General features: G+C 43.6%; 1 protein-coding gene across 1 annotated transcript in view; it reads left to right on the top strand.

Annotated features, from left to right (window-relative positions):
- The window catches only part of LOC146990054 (isocitrate dehydrogenase [NAD] subunit alpha, mitochondrial), a 242,259-nt gene that overhangs the window by 124,938 nt on the left and 108,090 nt on the right, over positions 1–9,231 (top strand). The gene's annotated exons all lie outside the window — the stretch shown is intronic.

The following is a 9,231-nucleotide window of genomic DNA, read 5'->3' as shown; positions in this document are numbered from 1 at the left end:
CTTACTTCTTCCCACTCCTTTTCGGATATGAAACAAACAAATAAACAAACAAAACAAAAAAAAATCAAATTACCTTTTTTTTTTCTATTATTATTATTATTTTTTATTATATATACAAAACAAACAAACAAACAAAAAATATATATATATATATTTTTTTTGTTCATATGTTGTTTTTGCAAAGTTTTTATATGTTATGTCTGTCCATTTCTGTATTATGTTTTATTTCTTTTAACATGTCCGAAATAAACTTAAACTAACTAACTAACTAACACCACAATCACAAAACCTCAGATTCATTTTGCAAATCCATACCATTGCCTCAAAATTGTTTTACCTGTGAAACCAAACAATGCACTAATCGTTCAAAGTCTAAACACTGCTGAGCAGTCATTCCACCAAAAAATGGAAAACACAGTGTTCAGGGCATATAGCTACTGTAGCTCATGGAGAAGTGTTTGCTGATCACAGTAGGAGTAGTGTATGCATTTTCCATCTCCAAAAACTAAAGAAAAAAAAGATGTCACAACTCTGTGGATTTTTCATTTACTCTGCATATATCATACATAAACTATAGTAATTTGTACTGTGAAAAAAAATGTTTCATCATCATCCTGAAATTGATCAATACAGAAAGTCTACAGCCTATAAGGCGATGTAAAGTGTAGAAAAATCAAAAGACTGTTTGATCACATTGAGCTTCATCTTGTCTTTGAGCTGGGTCAGACCACAGCCCTTCATCAACATCACATTTGTCCTGTTTAGTGTTTTAGTGTGATGGCATGGTTTTGACCATCTCAACTACAGTCTCCTGCTGAGGCGTGAACACATGGTGTCCTCCCACCCCAGTAGGCTACGGCAGTCTGGCAAGTCTACAAAAAGTAACAAAGATTCACGTTGAATAATGATGCCACCACTTAAATATAAACCTTTATTCTGAAGGCAACATCACAGAACATCTGGGTTGATTAACGACGACTTCACGGAATACAGTCCAGCAGTGTAATATGAGTCCAGTATGGAAACACAGTGACGTACTGACAGGAGTCTGGAGGAGGAGGAGGAGGAGGAGGAGAAGAAGAAGAAAAAGAAGAAGAAGAGAGAGGATGAGTGGAGTGAAGAGGGAGAAGAGCAGTCTATGGAGAAGAGTGAGTCTCAGTGAAGGCTGCAGGGCCTTGTGGAGGATCCTGTGCCGTCCTCTGGTGGTGAACCACTGTGGTGCAGCAGCCCGGTCAGGAATAGTCAGGAATACACCCGAGGTCCTTCCTCCATCAGATCTGTGATGGCTGTGCTCCAAGAAACTTGAGACAGAGATGCTTGAGACCCGTGCCCGTGGCTTTTACATCATGCAACACCTGAGGCCCCTGGTAGGTACGGACTCCACCTCAGCCCGTGCACCTTGCTGACTCGGGTGTTGACGACTCCACTATCTTCCTGCAGAGCAGAAACTCACCTGGAGGAGACACAGAGCTCCTTCAGGACCGTGGTCTTCTCCAGTGTTACACGGTGTGAGACGAAACATGGTCTGAGAGATGTGTGTGCCACTTCTCAAGCAAGGGTTGGTTGTGTGTATGATCGCTGTAGTGAAATACGACCATGCTTTCAGAGCACTGAGTGAATAAATAGTTTCAGATCTTATCCCTTGGAGGATCACTGATTGTTGCAATTAATTTGACCAGTAATTAATCAATCAGTCTAATGCTGTATATACACCTAACCCTGATGATTCAATTCAATTCAATTCAATTCAAAATACTTTATTTTTCCGTTAGCTTCATCTGTGAAGAGCCACAGTGCATATGGCTCTGGTGCAAAATGTACAGACCACAACAATCTTCTGGTCCATGATGATGGATAAGAAGCAGATTTAGATTTCCAAGAGTGTGGTGTTGTGTGTCTGGGCTGAATTGGGTCCAGTAGACCGATCTGAGGCTGCCTCACCATCCAAACACAAATACAGGAAGGGGGTGGGCAGCAAGGAGGTTCAAGCCTATAGGGAAAACAATTTAATTGAGCAAAACACAATGTTCAGGACATGAAGCCGTAGGAAGTAGGCTAAATGCATTTTCCGAAAAAAAAAAGAAAAAATCCTCTGTGAATTTAGCACTGTTACTGTTACTTTACTTTTACTTACTTTTTAGGTTTTGCTTTTGGTAAAACTATGGCCCTTTTGTCAAAACTTGACAACCCCCCCCCAAAACATATTCACAAAACACTTGATTCAAAACTATATAAAATCTTCTAAAAATTTGTATTTTTCCATCACAACTTCCACAAATCGGGTTAGGGTTAGGGAAAGTCCACTATTAATTCCTTGTTTTTTTATGTTGAGAACCAAGTTGTTGCTGTTACACCAAGCTGTTTGATGTTCAACCTCATTCCTATGCAATCCCACTGTTGTCGATAATGAGATCCAGTACAGTCGTATCATCAGCAAATTTCATGATATGATTTGTCGTGCTGTTCCATCCTGCTGGTTTCCTGATGTTCTGCAAGCAGAGCCGGACCTCATGGGTGCTCAGGACCGGAGCTGTGCCATTAGAAGGGGTGGGGGGTCTTTGTTGTCACTGTCCATCACAAGAGCTCAGATTTAATCAGAAATTAGTGTCTGTCTTTCAGCAAATGAAAAATTTTGTTACTGATTTTGCTCCCTTCCTCCAGCCTACCTCTCAGATTGTTTTTGTCCATTGAACAACCCTCAACAATCTGTATTGGATTGTATTGTTTTTTTTCACATCATTAGCAACGTGTGGCTTGTTCAATTTTTAGTTGTTGTGTTAAGGATGTGACAACTGTGCTTTAAAGGGAAACTTTACCTAAAACTAAACCTGGGACCTGTTTTCATATTTTTTTCTGTATACGTGAGGTAGCTCCAGTATTGAGCCTCTTCAACCGGGCAAGTGGCTCCCGTCAAAGTTCGCCCTATAAACATGCATTTTTTTCACACTGACAGGCTCAGATAGTTACAATTTCTCCTTTCTAGTATGTTGTCGGACACTCATTGTAACTATCTGAGCCTGTCAGTGTGAAAAAAATGCACGTTTATGGCAAACTTTGATGTGAGCCACTTGCCTGGTTGAAGAGCATTAGCTGCAGGCTGCCTACCCTGCTCAATACTGGAGCGACCTCAATAATTGTATTATCTATCACTCACGTATACAGAAAAACATATGAAAACAGGGCCCAGGTTGAAAAAAAACTAAGTTTCCCTTTAATTGTGTTTAACCATTGCTATCTGTGCTTTCCATTATGCAACACAATTACAGTGCAAAATCAGTTTTAGTGAGTGAAAATGTGTTTGCAAGTTGTGTCTTGGTAAAAAGTGCTTATGGTTTTGCAAAAAGAGTGACCGATTCAACAAATGGGAACCAGCAACTGAACATCTGGTTAAGATGAAAGGGTTAGAGGGTCAGATAGAGTTTTATCAATTGAGAAATCCTCTAACAGACTCAAAACTCAAAACTCTTCTTCGCTGACAGTAGTTATGCAATGACTCCAGCAGGTGGAGCCATTCCTCCACGTCTGCATTGGAGTTGCACTGGTATTGCGTAAGACGAGTGATGAAACAAGGCGAAACACACACACACACACGCACGCACGCACGCACACACACACACACACACACACACACATCTGGACTGATAATGTAGGTCAGTTGTCAATCAAACAACCTCCAGGATGTAAATGTCAGTCAGACAGTAACCATGACGACCACATCAGTGAACTCGTTTGACCTCAAAGACCCAATCCAGATTTTCAACAACAGAAAACACTTTTATACCCATGTTACCTGAGGTGAGGACCCACCTGAGATTGAAACCCTAAGCTGTATCACAGGACTGGAGTTCCCGAGGTCCAGTTCCCGTCGTAGACCTACGCTTCCTGTCGGACCTGGTCGACCTGCATGGAGCCGTCTTTTTGTGCAACTGGTTAGAAACGGTGAATAGTCAGAAAACTGCTGAACCGCATGATGTAGGTCCCTCCCTGACCTCTGACCTCTGACCTCTGGACCTGGGTTTTGGCCCTGTGGTGTTAATGGGTCCAGCAGCGACTGGATGATTCATGACACTTCGGTCTGGCTGCAGAGAGCCATGGTTGCCACGGTTACTGGCTCTTACTCCATCCCAGGGTTTGATCAACGTGAACGTTTGCAGCTGTTTGTTTGGCCACCCTCACTCCCTGCTAACTCTCGAAGCTCCACCCGGTGACACGACTGGGACCAAACCAGTAGGACCACAGACTCCGCCCACATGAAGCTCTTTACTTCCTGCTTCGCTCCAACGCCTCCACCTGCTGAACTTTGACCCTCGCATGGACACGCTGCTTCAGATTCAGAGTCCTCCTTTTGCGTATTCTATGCTATAAAACAGTTTTCTTGTCTGTATAATACAACATCTATCTGCCCGTCTTGGGTGTGGGATCCCTCCTCTGTTGCTCACCCTGAGGTTTCTCCAGTTTTTTCCCTGTTAAAAGGGTCTTCTGGGGAGTTTTTCCTCAGTGGATGTGAGGGTCTAAGGGCAGAGGATGTTGTTATGATGCCATGTAAAGCCCTTTGAGACAAACTGTTTGTAAAAACGGGCTATACAAATAAAATTGCCTTGCCTCCAGTCCAGGGGAGTGACGTGCACAACTGAAACACGTCAGGACGGAGAAAACCACAAGGTGATAATGATAAAATAAAATGGAGACAGGTTACTACGGTTACTATGTAAACATCTATTAAAATATAACACTTAGGAAATGTTCAGTTTCTGTTCCCTTGACATAACCGACTCCTGCTGCTCCACAGGAGGCCAGATGACTGGAGTTCTCTCTGCTCTGTGATTGGCTGAGTGCAGCTGTCAGTCACGGCTCAGTGTTGTGGTTCTTGGTGCTGAGGCAGCAATTTACACATCAGCTCCAGCTGTTTCGCAACCTCTGTATCGCTGGTTTCTAGAGACAAAAATACACAGTGATCAGATAAACTGACAGCAGTCCTCTCAGTCTGGGGGTGGGTGGGGCGTTATGCAAGCTGAAAGCTGTGTGGGGAGGACAGGACAGGAGTGATGGACGGTCTGCAAAGTCTGGACGGACCCTCAGCTGCACGACCTCCACCCACGTGGGGGGGGGGGTGCGTGGGGGGGTGTATGGCTCATCACTCCAGCAGCTGAGCTCTGGTAAATGTTAACGCATAACTGTGATAGACGGAGCTGTCATCTGTGATAAACTGTCTATCATTTACCTGTGAGAGTCACCTGGTTACTGAACATATAGCCTGCAAACCTGCTAACTCCTGAGGGGGTTTCTGAGTAATTCACTTTCATTAAATGTTTGAACAGTGCGGTCAATTTTTCTAGTGCTGTTTAGTTTGACACCTGGAGCTGATTAAGGTAAGAGATAAAGAGACAAATTTAAAATTACACAAACAAACAAGATGGCAGCCATCTTAAATTTGTTCTTTCTGTTGATGTTGCTATTGAACCGTAGAGAGTCATTTTCCAGTTAAATGCTGTGTTCACACCTGTGTGAGAGAAAGAGAGAGAGCAGGGGGAGAGAGAGTCATGATGAGTGTGAACGTGCCTCTGGTCCGAGGCCAGGAATCCTCTGAACTCCACCATCAGCAGCACTGCTGATAAAACACAAACAGGTAGAGACCAGGCCAGGCTCACACAGGTGGGTCGGCCTCAGGTGAGCCTGCAGGTCGTCCTGCTCTGTTGTTCAGAAACATCTGATAAATCATTTGCACATTAAATCAGACATTGATGTAATTACAATAAAAAGACTCTCGGTAATTATGAGTTATGGGTTCCTGCCTGAACAACACCTGGTGTCATCGGGCCAACACCAACCCAGGGTCTGACACCTGGACCTGGTCCCGGACCAGGATCCCTGCTCCGCCTGAGCCTGAGAAAACTAACAACATAGTCCCAGAACCAGTGACAGTGGGTCAGTGGAACCAGGTGAAACTAGGTGAAACCAGGCAGGTAACGGTCACACTGACCATGAGAGGAGGGAACCAGTGACAGACAGTTGACTGATCACGTGACTCGCCAGGTGACATTCGCCCTGAGAGTCCAGGAAACCTGTGGTCGCCATGGGTACACAGACATCAGTTCACCGGAGGACAACTGTGAGGTGTCCACTCTGACAGCCAATCAGAGAGCAGCATCCAGTGTTGTATTGTGGGTTTTGGTGTAACAGAAAACTGAGATGTGAAGTCACAGATTAAAAACAAGAGTGTGTGTGGTGGTGGTGGTGGGGGTGGGGGGGCAACACTGATTTGATTTATTAGAGCTCTACAAGCAGCAGGAGCACGACGTTTGTCTGAACCTGTCTGCAGCAGAGGGGGCGGGGCTTGAATGAGACATTCACACCTTTCACCTCTAAAGTTCGTACTTGTGTGACTCACTGAAAGTTTACAGGAGTTGAATCTTCAGGTTCAGACTGAGCATGAGGAAATTAATTTACATTAGATGGAAAAGACAGGAGGATGTGTGTCCACCTGGATGTCCACCTGTGTGTCCACGTTTGCCAGAGTACTGTACAATATCTGTTGCTTTTTTTGATCATATTGGAAAAACCGGTTTGTTGTTTACCTCGTATTTATTTTGTACGTTGTCGTGTTTGACTTGTTTGTGATTTTTCAGCTGCGTCTTGGTCAAAATAATATTTTCTTTTTGATTTTCAGCAATGTGTACAGTAATAATGCAGTGTACACAGTAATACTGCAGTTTTCACAGTAGTACTGCAGTAGGCTACACTCATAATACTGCTCTATAGACTGTAACACTGCACCATACTCTGCAGAACACTCAGTAATACTACAGTATATACAGTAATACTGCAGTACTCAGTACTGGTGGTCCCAGCAGCAGTGGCAGCAGTGTGGCTGCATGTTCCATGCGTATTGAACAACACTGTAGGGATTTGAACCTGTGACCTCAGCAGCGCGTGTTAATCTGAGTCTCTGTGGGTCAGCGCTCAGAGGGGGTCGCTCTCCGCACGGCCACCTTCCCCCCATTTCCTCAGCCAATCACAGAGCAGACCAACTGGGTGAAGGGTGGCAGTTAACTGCTGTTGCTCAACTCACCGACTCGTCCAGGACCCAACGCCCCGAGCCAGCTCCACCGGGTGTCCCCCGAGTGTGTGTATATGTGCGTGTGATTGGTGAGTGTGTGTGTGTGTGTGTGTGTGTTTGTGTGTGTGTATGTGTGTGTGTGTCTGGCGCTGCTGCCTCCTCACTCCCTGGAGGAAGAGCAGTTTCAAAACCTGCTGATGCAACAACCGGCGGAGAAACTGCAGCTCCATCGCTATTGATGGACAGGGGAGATACAGTGATTAATGAAGTGCCACTGATTGTGTGTGTAAATGTGCATTTGTGTGTTATTTATCCATCATGTTGTGGGGACAGTGTTGCGTATGCAGATTAAAACAAAAAGAAACCCCATGGCCCCCACAAGGCTGATGTCCTTAAGACTTCTCCTTATGTGTGTGTGTGTGTGTGTGTGTGTGTGTAATCTGAAATGTGTGATCACTGGCTGTTATGGAGACGGCTGATCGCAGATCATTGATGTGATGTTCCAGCTGCAGCTATCTGAACACAGACTCTGAACAGTGACCTTAAGTTAGACAGGAAACAACAGTTGGACCTTTGCGCAGCCTGAAGACAGAGACATCTTAGCATAACCTAGCACCTCCATCTCATTTATCCACCTCTGACAGTTCATCTCACCCAATTTAATTTATTCAAATTTTAGATAAAATTTGACTTTTACTGTGACAACTGTGATAAGCACTGCAGCACTTTATAACTTTCATCATACTCTTATCATATATCATGCCAAAGATCACGGGCTTCTACACACTAAGAAAAGAACACAGATAACTCATAAAACTTCTTATTAGTTTCTCCTTCTCCGCCTACTGCTTTCTTCAGCGTTGTCACTGCAGAAAGTTGTGGGCCCCTGCTGCCCAGATTGAAAGGAGAAACTCATAAGAAGTTATATGAGTGCTGGCTATCTGTGTTCTTTTCTTAGTTTTGTTGCATGCACCTACTATACCTGAACTTGATAGGTAGGGTTTGGTATAGAGAGGAGAGAGCTCACTTTTTCTTTCAGCTTCTTCTACACACTATCCATAGTGTCTCAATCAACAATCTTGCACTGTATTATATTGCACCGTATGTATTGATTTTGCTGTGTTATTATTGTCTACTTGTTGTTATTATTTCTGTCGTGTTGTATTGATGTCTCTCATTTAATGTCATTGTCTGATGGTTTCTGCTTCCCACATGGATATGTTGTATTTCTATGGATGTCCTGAATTTTTGTGTCCCCTGTGTTCTTGTTTTATGGATTATGACCTTTGTGTCCTTGTTTTAGTTGTAAATTAGGCTCTGGTTAACACTGGCACATTTACAGAAATGTCAATTATTGTGCACTGTCCTCTAAAAATAAAAAAAAAGTAAGAACATTTTTTAAAAAGTTGCCGTGGCGACAGACCATGATGAGCTGCTTCAGTGTTACTGTGATGATTGATGTAATGATGATTCATCACATGGCTGTGATTTAGCGACTTCACTGTCGATCCTTAACGACTCTAATTCGCTTCATGTAATAACTCATGTTTCCAACGTCTGCAGCTCATCAGCTGTTTAAATCAGCCTGACACAAACCAACGCGTCAACATGAGGTCGTCAGGTCACATCCCACAGCACTGACTGCAGGACAGTGGACGTTCACCATCACTTCACCATCACTTCACCATCAGCCCACTATCATTTCAACACTTAACTCCGTGATCCAGACTCCTCAACAGAAGTCAGCTGTGTTATAGCACTGTGCAGCTTCAAGTCAACATAGATGCACAATGAGCACTTTAACAAAAAAAAAAAAAACACAGAATATGTCATGCTGACCTCTAATCAGTTCATTCAGTCCAGGTGATGCCAAGACATCACTGTGACGTCCTGCCTGGACGACCTGAAGACAAACAGGCCACCACTCTGATCATTGCCATGTGGAGGAATATAAAGTTAATTGAGTGGAACAAGCGACAACTTCTCAGTCATAGTCATCTATCTTCATGTTTTTTAACCTCATTGTCATGGGCCTTTCAGAATAAAGTGACAACCAAAAAATATTAGAACTTCATTAAAGTTTGATTTTCACATCCTTTCAAGAATAGGAGCAGATACATGTCGTGTCTGCGTGATTCTACACCTGTGGCTCATGTCCCAGGTCCATGTGAACA

The sequence above is a fragment of the Trachurus japonicus genome, chromosome 3 (genome assembly GCF_045865225.1).
Source record: "Trachurus japonicus isolate A0001 chromosome 3, Traja_1.0".
In the NCBI taxonomy this organism is placed as follows: Eukaryota; Metazoa; Chordata; class Actinopteri; order Carangiformes; family Carangidae; genus Trachurus; species Trachurus japonicus.
This window is presented reverse-complemented; position numbering and strand designations above follow the sequence as displayed.